Here is a 12,237-nt window from a genome sequence, read left to right as displayed (position 1 = left end):
AAGCCAATTAACACTTTGGAGGCTACATCTATGACCATATGTTAATAAAACTTGGTCAGAATGTTGATCTTGATGATTTTTAGGCCAGTAGGTCAGGTGAGCGATACAGGGCCTTCATGGCCTTCTTGTTTTATTAGTCAGTTTTGTTTTATTGGTCAGTTTTCCATACAGTTATTGCCCTTTAATTGTTTAAAAATCCACAGATTTGTACATTACAAACCAACCAATTGGAAGAATTTCATTAAACTTCTTTCATTCTTTTCCATGAACATTTATTATAAACATGTGAAGTTGCGTACCCACACTTGGTCGCCACCTTGCCTTGGTCACATCCTCCCCATACCCCCGCCAAATAAAAAAAAATAAATTCATTTTTAATTTTCCATCAATATTTATAATCATCATGTAAAGTTTTGTACCTTCCCACCCCTTGCCCCCCCCCCCCCCCCCCCCCCAAAAAAAAAAAAAATAAATAAAAAAGATATTCATTTTTTGTTAATTTTATTTTGACTAATGAAATTATTTGCTTCTTTGTAACATTCTTAACTTTTTGCCGGATATATTTTTTTGCCGTTCCTCACAGACCCTTTCGGCGGGGGATACCAAATCATCGTATTTGCTTGTACACAATTAATAGTACTGTCCATATTGGAAGATGGACTAGTTCATTATAGAAATTTAGCTAGGTAAGTTAATATGTAGTTATTTTACTACATGGATGCTTATTATTGCATTGTCTAGGCTTAGCTATTAAGTCACAAATTTCAGAATTTATATTTTTCCCTTTCCACAAACTCATCAGTCGTCTTCTTTAAATACCTTCATAATTTTTTCTTACATAAAGTAATTAAGTGATTCAACAAATAAGATGTCAGCCACTGAACCAGTAGCTTGCATGTTTGAAAACCACCTTAATATGCTGCTGTTCCACATAATAAACAAGCATTTTCTGTAGTAAAGCGACTGTATAGCAAGTGAAAAATGGGCTTTTTAGTATGAAGTGTTCAAGAGTGAGCTTTTGTGGACAGTGATTGTCCGGCATTTGTCGTTGTCTGGTGTAGGTCGTCTGTCAACAGCTCCCAGCCTAAACCACAAGTCCAATTTTGATGAAACTTCACAGGAATGTTGCATGATTCTCATTGAAAATTAGTCAGAGAAATGAGTTCCATACAGAACTCTGGTTGCCATAGCAACCGAAAGGAAAAACTTTAAAAATCTTCTTGTCCAAAACCACAGTAGCTAGGGCTTTGATACTTGGTATGTGGCATCATCTATTGGTCCTTTACTAACTTTGCTCAAATTATCCCCCTAGGGTCAAATATGTCCCCGCCCTGAGGTGGGGGATTGGGGTCACATGGTTTACATAGATTTATATAGGGAAAAACTTTGAAAATCTTCTTGTCCAAAATCACTGCGCCTAGGGCTTTGATATTTGGTATGTAACATTATATAGTGGTCCTCTACAAAGCCTGTTCAAATTATCACCCTAGTTCAAATATGGTCCCGCCCCAGGGATCACATAGTTTATATGGACTTATACTGGAAAAAACACTTTGAAAATCTTCTTGTCAAAAACCACAGGGCATAGGGCTTTGATATGAGGTGTGTGACATCATCTAGTGGTCCTCTACCAAGATTGTTCGAATTATGTCTCTGGGGTTAAAAAAGAGGCCCCGCCCCGGGGGTCCTAATAGACTTAAAAAATCTTCTTGTCTGAAAGGATAAGACCTAGGCCTTTGATATATGGTATGTAGCATTGCCTTATGGTCCTCTACCAAGATTGGGGGGGGGGGGGGGGGGGGGGGGGGGTCCCAAGTTTGATCTTCATGAATTTTGGTCAGAATAATTACCTTGATAAAATCTAGGCCAAGTTTGAAAATGGGTCATCTGGGGGTCAAAAACTAGTTCACTAGGTCAAATAAAAGAAAAACCTTGTGTATGCGATAGAGGCTGTATTTATGTCCTCCCCCACCCGCCAGTGGGCAGTGGGAGACATATTGTTTTTGCCCTGTCCGCTCATACATCACACTTCATTTCCGATCAGTAACTGGAGAACCATTTGACATAGAATCTTCAAACTTCATAGAGTGGCAGGACTTACGGAGTAGACGACCCCTATTGTTTTTTGGGTCACTCCATCAAAGGTCAAGGTCATTTCAGATCAATAACTTGAGATTGACCTAAAATGTTGAAACTTCATAGGATGATTGGTCATGCAGAGTAGAAGACCCCTATTGATTTTGGGGTCACTGAGTTAAAGGTCAAGGTCACAGGGGCCTGACCATAAAAAACCATTTCCGGTCGGTAACTTCAGAACCACTTGACCCAGAATGTTGAAACTTCATAGGATGATTGGACATGCAGACTAGATTACCCTTATTGATTTTGGGGTCACTTGATCAAAGGTCAAGGTCACATGGGCCTGAACATGGAAAACAAATTCCATTCAGTAACTTGAGAACCACTTGACCCAGAATGTTGAAACTTCATAGGATAATTGGTCATGCAGAGGAAATGACCCCTATTGATTTTGGGGTCACTCTGTTAAAGGTCAAGGTCGCAGCAGATAGAAAATTGAAATCCATTTCCGGTTTATAACTTCAGAACCATTTGACCTAGAACCTTCAAACTTCATAGGGAGATAGGAATAACAGAGTAGGTGACCCCTATTGATCAAAGGAAAAGCTTGTTAACATTCTAGAGGCCACATTTTTGACTGTATCTTCATGAAACTTAGTCAGAATGTTAAACTTGATGATCTTTAGGTCAAGTTCGAATCTGGGACATGTGGGGTCAAAAAATAGGTCACAGGGTCAAACCAAAGGAAAAGCTTGTTAACACTCTAGAGGCCACATTTATGACTGTATCTTAATGAAACTTAGTCAGAATGTTAAACTTTATGATCTTTAGGTCAAGTTCGAATCTGGGTCATGTTGGGTAAAAAACTAGGTTACGAGGTCAAATCAAAGGAAAAGTTAGTTAACACTTAGAGCTTTATAGGCCACATTTATGACCATATCTTAATGAAACTTGGTCAGAATGTTAATCTTGATGATCTTTAGGTCAATAGTTCAGGTGAGCGATACAAATTTTTTTTGACAGGAGACTGGAAACAGACCTTTTTTCTTTTTTTTTGCCTCAGTATGGTGTGACACACATATCAGGCAAAATACATAATGATATCAACCTGTATCATAAGTTTCCAACTTATTTTTTCCAGACAAATGTTGAAAGTTGTTTTAACAGACTTTTGTGTGTTGCAGGCTCAGCTAACTTTGACAGTAAATCAGCAGCAACAGTGTGTGACACCTGCTGCACGAGAGAAACTCGAGTACCAGGGTATAGTTCTAACACATACGCTCATCAAACATGAGGACGAATGGTTGTCAAATCATCTGCAATTGGTAAGTTTATTCATATAGATTTTATTGTTGTTTGTGTTTTTAAAGCACAGACAGGGAATGGAGTACCCGGCTATTGTTTTCACATACACTCTCAAACATAAAGATTATATCAAATTAAATCAAAACTTATTTCTTGTTAGAAAGTTTTAACAGTGTTTACTGACAGGAAGATGGTTGGTTGTTTAACTGTCCATACATGCTAAGTTGAGTTTTCATCGGTGTTGTTAGATGTGTTTTTTAAAACACAAAAGAGGTCTTAGAAGTACTTTTGTATAGTTATCACACTTACACTTACCAGACATGAAAAATAATGTGTGTAAAATTTCCCAGCTGTTCAGTTGATATTGTATTGACATGGTTTTGTTTTGTTTTTCAATGCGCAGAAGAGAAATTAGCCAGAATATAGTTTACATACACAACCTAGTGTCAGTGTAGCAAAAAATCAAGCACACAACCGTATTTTTTTTATTTGCTGAATTTTCTAGATATAGAAAAGTTTTGAAAAATCAGAGTTTAATCAAATTCTACATTGTAGAAATAATTTCGATCCAAACGTGCAGAACTACCTTAAACAAAAGAAAAAAAAACATTGTGTAAAATTGCATTTGCCCTTGGAATTTCACAGTAACTTCAAATCACAGTTATAATGGATTAATTATCATTTTAAAAACCCTCAACAACAACATAGTATTTTCATGTAACTGAGTGTTCAGAATCTAACAAAGATTTAAGCAAAACAGTATCCACTAGAAAATTAGGACCTATGTTCTGTTGCAAAGCAATTGTAGATTTTTTCACCACTTCCATAGTATTATTAGTATATCATTCTGTGCTCGACATTAAATTTTGCAAGATAAAAGAACTTGAAAAACAACTGAATAATATGGATAAAAAGTCGGAACAGTGTGTTGAGAAGCAATCTCTAAAATTTTAAGACAATATGCCTATTGTATGATAATAGGGTTTTGGATAGTCATACTAATGGCTGAATTTTTAGCTCACCTGAGCCAAAGGCTCATGGTGAGCTTTTGTGACCGCTAACTATCCGTCATCAGTCGTCTGTCAACCGTCGTGTGTCCGTCAACATTTTCTAAAAAAATCTTCTTGAAAACCACTGGGCAGAATTACACCAAACTTCACAGGAATGATCCTTGGGTGGCCCTCTTTCAAAATTTTTCAAAGAATTGAATTCCATGCAGACCTCTGGTTGCCATGGCAACCGAAAGGACAAAACTTAAAAAATCTCCTTGTCCAAAACCACAGGGCCTATGGCTTTGATATCTGGTGTGTAGCATCATCTAATGGTCCTCTACCAAAATTGTTCAATTATTCCCCTAGGGTCAAATATGGCCCCACCCCGGGGGTCACATGGTTTATATAGTCTTATATAGGGAAAATTTTGAAAATCTTCTTGTCCAAAACCACATGGCCTAGGGCTGTGATATCTGGTGTGTAGCATCATCTAGTAGTCCTCTATCAAAATTTTTCAAATTATTCCCCTAGGGTCAAATATGGCCCCGCCCCAGGGGTCACATGGTTTATAAAAACTTATAGGAAAACTTTGAAAATCTTGTTGTACAAAACCACATGGCCTAGGGCTTTGATATTTAGTATGTAGCATCATCTAGTGGTCCTCTACCAAGATTGTTCAAATTATCCCCCTAGAGTCAAATATGGCCCTGCCCTGGGGTCCCAAATTTTACATAGACTTATATAGGAAAAAAAGTTTAAAAATCTTCTTCTCTGAAACCACAACACTTAGACCTTTGATATTTGGTTTGTAGCATTGTCTTATGGTCCTCGACCAAAATTGTTCAAATTGTATCCCTGGGGTGAAAAGAGGCCCTGCCCTGGGGGTCCCGAGTTATTACATTGGGGTAGATGTCGGTCGGGCGGGCGGGCGGTGGCGGCGGCGGCGGCGTCAAACTGGTGTTTCCGGTCAATAACTTTTGTTTCGGTAAAGATATTTGAATAAAACTTGGTATGTATGTAGCTTATATCAAGACAAAGGCTGGGATTGATTTTGGGGTTTCTGGGGTCAAGGTCAAGGTCACTGTTACTTAAAATAGAAAAAGGGTTTCCGGTCAATAACTTTTGTTTCGGTAAAGATATTTGAATAAAACTTGGTATGTATGTAGCTTATATCAAGACAAAGGCTGGGATTGATTTTGGGGTTTCTGGGGTCAAGGTCAAGGTCACTGTTACTTAAAATAGAAATAGGGTTTCCGGTCAATAACTAAACTTAGGAATGAGCTATCATGATGAAACTTGGTGTATAGAAAACTGATATAAAGTTGTAGCTTGGGATTGATTTTTGGGTTTCTGGGATCAAGGTCAAGGTCATTGTTACTAAAAATAGGGTTAGGGTTAGCATATCTTCTACATACATGGAGGGATTTTGATGAAAGTTGGCACAATTGTTCACCATCATGAGACGGAGTGTCATGCGCAAGAACCAGGTCCCTAGGTCTAAGGTCAAGGTCACACTTAGAGGTCAAAGGATACAAGAATGAAAACTTTGTCCGGAGCATATCTTCTTCATGCATAGAGGGATTTTGATGTAACTTGGCACAATTATACACCATCATGAGACGAAGTGTCTTGCGCAGTTCCCTTCTTTAGAATTACTTCCCTTTGTTGTTACTATAAATAGCTTATATTTTAACTTTTTCATTACTAGACGTAGGGAAAAATCGAGACCACTTTTCTGTAGTACAACATGCATGTTACATCCAATTTTGAGGTGTATTTTGACCAATCTCTACCTGGTAAGGATTTTTGTGTGGATTTACAATTTTTTTTTTTTTTTTTCTTTTTTTTTTTTAAATTAACTTCCCTTAGTTGTTACTTTAAATAACTTATATTGTAACTTTTTTATAATTGACCATAGGGAATAACCAAGACCACTTTTCTGTGGTACAACATAGTTGTTACTTTCTAATTTTAGGTGTATTTTAATGTATCTCTACCTGGTAAGGATTTTTTTTGTGGACTTAGAAAAACAAAAGAATTACAATGATTACTAAACAACCACAAAATTAAAATTACATCTGCAAATACAGGTGCTAGAGTAAAGAAATTTGCTGTGACGGGCGTATATTGTGACATTCTGGCACTCTTGTTTATTCTTATGAAAAGTGTTGAAAACCTGGTTTCGTGGCATTGCCGCGTTTCTTGTATATAGACTTATATAGGAAAAAATTTCTTGTCTGAAATCATATGACCTAGGCTTTTGATATTTTGTATGATGCATTGTCTAGTAGCCCTCTACCAAAATTGTTCAAAGTATGCCCCTGGAGTTAAAAGAGGCCCGTCCTGGGGTTACTTAGTTATTATGCAAGTTATATAGGAAAAAATACTTAAAAAGTCATCTGATCCTTTTTCCTAGGCTGTTTAATTATAATTACCTGATGACCCTAAGTAATATGATGTCACTTGACTGTGACCTTGACCTACTGACCTACTTTCCTGTTTTTAGCTCACCTGTCACAAAGTGACAAGGTGAGCTTTTGTGATCGCGCGGTGTCCGTCGTCCGTCCGTGCGTCCGTCCGTAAACTTTTGCTTGTGACCACTCTAGAGGTCACATTTTTCATGGGATCTTTATGAAAGTTGGTCAGAATGTTCATCTTGATGATATCTAGGTCAAGTTTGAAACTGGGTCACGTGCCGTCAAAAACTAGGTCAGTAGGTCTAAAAATAGAAAAACCTTGTGACCTCTCTAGAGGCCATATATTTCACAAAATCTTCGTGAAAATTGGTCAGAACATTCACCTTGATGATATCTAGGTCAAGTTCGAAACTGGGTCACGTGCCATCAAAAACTAGGTCAGTAGGTCTAAAAATAGAAAAACCTTGTGACCTCTCTAGAGGCCATATATTTCACAAGATCTTCATGAAGATTGGTCAGAACATTCACCTTGATGATATCTAGGTCAAGAAACTAGGTCACGTGCGGTCAAAAACTAGGTCAGTAGGCCAAATAATAGAAAAACCTAAAGGCCATATTTTTCATGGGATCTGTATGAAAGTTGGTCTGAATGTTCATCTTGATGATATCTAGGTCAGGTTCGAAACTGGGTCACGTGCGGTCAAAAACTAGGTCAGTAGGTCTAAAAATAGAAAGACTTTGTGACCTCTCTAATGGCCATATATTTCATGAAATCTTCATGAAAATTGGTCAGAATGTTCACCTTGATGATATCTAGGTCAAGTTCGAAAGTGGGTCACGTGCCATCAAAAACTAGGTCAGTAGGTCAAATAACTGAAGAACCTTGTGACCTCTCTAGAGGCCATATTTTTCATGGGATCTGTATGAAAGTTGGTCTGAATGTTCGTCTTGATGATATCTAGGTCAAGTTCTAAAGTGGGTCACGTGCCATCAAAAACTAGGTCAGTAGGTCAAATAATGGAAAAACCTTGTGACCTCTCTAAAGGCCATATTTTTCATGGGATCTGTATGAAAATTGGTCTGAATGTTCATCTTGATGGTATCTAGGTCAAGTTCGAAACAGGGTCATGTGCGGTCAAAAACTAGGTCAGTAGGTCTAAAAATAGAAAAACCTTGTGACTTCTCTAGAGGCCATACTTGTGAATGGATCTCCATAAAAATTGGTCAGAATGTTCATCTTGATGATATCTAGGTCAAGTTTGAAACTGGGTCACGTGCCGTAAAAAACTAGGTCAGTAGGTCAAATAATAAAAAAACCTTGTGACCTGTCTAGAGGCCATACTTTTCATGAGATCTGTATGAAAGTTGGTCTGAATGTTCATCTTGATGATATCTAGGTCAAGTTTGAAACTGGGTCAACTGCAGTCAAAAACTAGGTCAGTAGGTCTAAAATTATTAAAATCTTTTGACCTCTCTAGAGGCCATATTTTTCAATGGATCTTCATGAAAATTGATCTGAATGTTCACCTTGATGATATCTAGGTCAGTTTCGAAACTGGGTCACGTACGGTCAAAAACTAGGCCAGTAGGTATAAAAGTAGAAAAACCTTGTGACCTCTCTAGAGGCCATATTTTTCATGAGATCCTTATGAAAATTAGTGAGAATGTTCACCTTGATGATATCTAGATAAAGGTCAAAACAGGGTCACGTACCTTCGAAAACTATGTCAATAGGTCAAATAATAGAAAAACCTTGTGACCTGTCTAGAGACCATATTTTTCAATGGATCTTCATGAAAATTGGTCAGAATGTTTATCTTGATAATATCTAGGTCAAGGTCAAAACTGGGTCACATGAGCTGAAAAACTAGGTCACTATGTCAAATAATAGAAAAAACGACGTCATACTCAAAACTGGGTCATGTGGGAAGAGGTGAGCGATTCAGGACCATCATGGTCCTCTTGTTTAAGATACAGCCTTGAAATTTTGATGACATACAGTTTTGCACATCAGTCGTAAAACTGAATTTCATTAACCATGAATATGACCTACTGACTTTCTTAATATTTGTACCCCCCCCCCCCGACAACAAAGTTGTTAGTGGGGGTATACTGGTTTCAGGTTGTCTGTCTGTCTGTCCGTCTGTCCGAGCTCACATTTGCATACTTAGGTGGCTATAGGAACAATAGGTAACTGTACTTTTTCTTTGATGTCATTCATTCCGTAAGGCTTTTATGTGGCTATTTTTCTCTTATGTGGCTAAAAGAACAATAGAGAGAACAAAAGAGTAGCCACATAAGTATCCATATGTAGGAACGTCCGTAGACACAATCTTGTGCGCTCCATCTCTTCTCATCCCCTTGACAGAATTTAATGAAACTTCACACAAGTGATCAGTAACAACAGTAGTTGTGCATGGGGCATGTTAGGTTTTTTCAGAAAAAAAAATGCAGAGTTACGGGACTTTGTTTTTTGTTACAATACTATATACATAGACACACTCTTGTGCGCTCCATTTCTCCTCATCCCCTTGACAGAATTTAATGAAACTTAACACAAGTGATCAGTAACAACATTAGTTGTGCATGGGTCATGTTAGGTTCTTTCAGAAAAAATTTTTGCAGAGTTACAGGACTTTGTTTTTTTGTTACTATACTATATACATAGACACACTCTTGTGCGCTCCATTTCTCCTCATCCCCTTGACAGAATTTAATGAAACTTAACACAAGTGATCAGTAACAACATTAGTTGTGCATGGGTCATGTTAGGTTCTTTCAGAAAAAAATTTTGCAGAGTTATGGGACTTTGTTTTTTGTTACTATACTATATACATAGACACAATCTTGTGCGCACCATATCTTCTTATCCCCTTGACACAATTTAATGAAACTTCACACAAGTGATCAGTAACAACAGTAGGTGTGCATGGGGCATGTTAGGTTCTTTCAGCAACAAAAATTGCAGAGTTATGGGACTTTGTTTCTTGTTAACATACTGTGTACATACAGTCTGCATATGCAGTCTTGTGCGCGCCTAATCTTTCGAACCCTTGCACATAATTTAATGAAACTTCACACAAGTGATCAGTACCAACCCTAGTTGTGCATGGTGTATGTAACGTTCTTTTAGATAAATATTCTGCATAGTTATAGGACTTGTTTTTTGTTACTATACTGTATACATGCAGTCTGTATACATACAGTCCACATAATTATGCAATCTTGTGTGTGTCAAATTGTAATGTACTTTGTCAGTGCATGAGGGGGGTACATTCATCACCTTTAGTGATAGCTCTAGTTTATCATCAGTTTGACATTTGAAACATGTAGCTCCTATTACTCAGGTGAGCGATCCAGGGTCATCATGACCCTCTTGTTATAGATTTATTTGCTATTGAATAGAAATTAATTGGACACTGTTCTTCAGCCTCCAATAAATATGTAATAATATTCACTTGAAATTGTAGTTTTGAGATTCACTAACATGATTCAAGCAATAACTGTTAACATGATTACATTACAGTAAAACACCGCTCGCTCGAGGTCGCAGGGGGATGAGCAAAATGCTCGAGTTTTCCATGGTTTCGAGCGACCCAAACATTGACCAACATAAGAAGAAAATTGTTTGTTTTACCAATATCATTTGTCATCGCCACCATTTGCAGATTAAACGGTGATGCATAATAATAACATGCTTGTGACATTTTTAAAAAAAAAACGTATTAAAAACGTTATCTATGATAGACATTTCAATACGTAATTTGTAAATGGCACACGTGAAGAAACAACTAGGACTTTTTATTTTTATTTATCAACAACTGCATATCAAAATTATCTTCTCAATTTTATGAAAAGGTTATATTATTTCCTTCACTTGCATGCAAACAACTGCTGATTAAAATACTAAGGTCTCATGACAGTCCTTCTCGATCTCGCAGAAAAGAAGATTTAAGTAATCAGTTATTCATCTATATCTGAGCAATAAAACTTTTGTTCAACCTTTTATCAAGAATTAATCTCATTATCAGATCAAATATACTGACAAAAAAAACATTTAGGATAGTCGCAGAATAGACCACGCAATTCTCACGGTATGTGGAAAATTTTAATAAACTGATAAATTCTGACCACCGAAGGTGTGAAAAATTTTGACACCTCTGCTCGAGTTTGCCAGAAGCAACAAAGAGTAAATTAATACACAGGGACCAGATGTCATGCTCGAGCGATCGAGTTATCGATACTCGACCCAGCCATGGTAATTTCGCATAGAAAATATAAGGAAATCGGCCGGGACCACATGAATGGCTCGAGTCATCGATGCTCGAGCGAGCGGTGTTTCACTGTACTTATAAAACAGTTCTTGATGCCTAGAAAGAAGACAGTATTTCTACATTTCTTTTTAATTTTGAATGAGAAATTAACAAATACATTGAAATTTGAAACAATGTCTTCAAAAAAAAAAACTTGAAAATTTCTGTTCAAAGTAAGAAATTTTTTTCTAAAAAAAAAAAAAGGGATTTTCAATACAACAAAACTAAGAACTTGAAAATAAATAATGCTTTTTTTTCCTTTTAAAACCCCAAACAAAAAAACTATTGTGTAAAAAAAACAAATATGTATTTTAGATTTTTTTTTGCATAATGATTTTGAAAAATTGTTCACCATTTAGAAAACCATACAGTTTTTCCCCCTTTTGGGGCCCCTTTTTAAATAAAAAATAAAAATTCACTTTCCGCTTTTTACAAAGGATTTTTTTTCTCTTTGAAAAATGAAGTTCTTTTCAAAAAATTCCCCCCTTCCCTTCCCAAACTCATTTTTTTGGCATCACAATCTCCCTAAAGTTTAGTTTCAAATTTGGGGGAAAAACTAAGGGTTTTTCAGGGCAAACAGCATTTTTTGCAAGATAAAGATTTAAAAACGACCGATTTTTTCATAAAAATTTACCACGGGACGGGCCTTTTTCTGACCGGGAAAAGCTTTTATACAGGCTTTGAAATTTTTTATGGGGCACTTCTTCAATTTTAAAACTTTATTTTTAAACCTTCTTCGGAATAAAATTTTTCTTTCAACATTACCCCCGGGGGTTCAACTGAACTGAAAAGAAATTTTTTGGAAATTTAAAGAAAAGGGTTTTAAAAACGGGTTTTAAAAATACGTTCAAAAAATTTGGCTTCCAGCTGTAAAAAAAATAAAACCCGGTTTTTCAAGATCTTTAAAACTACTTGTGGAAATTGTGCCCCCCTCTTGATGACTGTCGACAGTGTAGACGGGAAACTAAAATGTTTGGTAAAAATTCCCCAAACAAAACCTTTATAGCTTTTTCAAGTAAAAGGGCCCGGGGTTCATGAGAAAACGATCATTGGGGTTTTGTAAACCAAAAAAAGGATTGAAAAAGTATCTGCATCCATACGGGGTTTTTAAAATTGCAACTTTTGGGGTTT

The 12,237-nt window shown here is 36.7% G+C and overlaps 1 long non-coding RNA gene across 2 annotated transcripts in view; it reads left to right on the top strand.

The window, feature by feature from the left end:
* Nucleotides 1-3,399, top strand: part of LOC123559740 (uncharacterized) — a 98,702-nt gene extending 95,303 nt beyond the window's left edge. For both annotated transcript variants that reach the window (XR_008368488.1, XR_008368487.1), the window contains one exon: nt 3,264-3,399. This is a non-coding gene — a long non-coding RNA (uncharacterized LOC123559740). The remainder of the gene's footprint in view (nt 1-3,263) is intronic.
* The last annotated feature ends 8,838 nt before the right edge of the window (nt 3,400-12,237 follow it).

The sequence above is a fragment of the Mercenaria mercenaria genome, chromosome 18, assembly GCF_021730395.1.
Source record: "Mercenaria mercenaria strain notata chromosome 18, MADL_Memer_1, whole genome shotgun sequence".
NCBI classification, from domain to species: Eukaryota; Metazoa; Mollusca; class Bivalvia; order Venerida; family Veneridae; genus Mercenaria; species Mercenaria mercenaria.
This window is presented reverse-complemented; position numbering and strand designations above follow the sequence as displayed.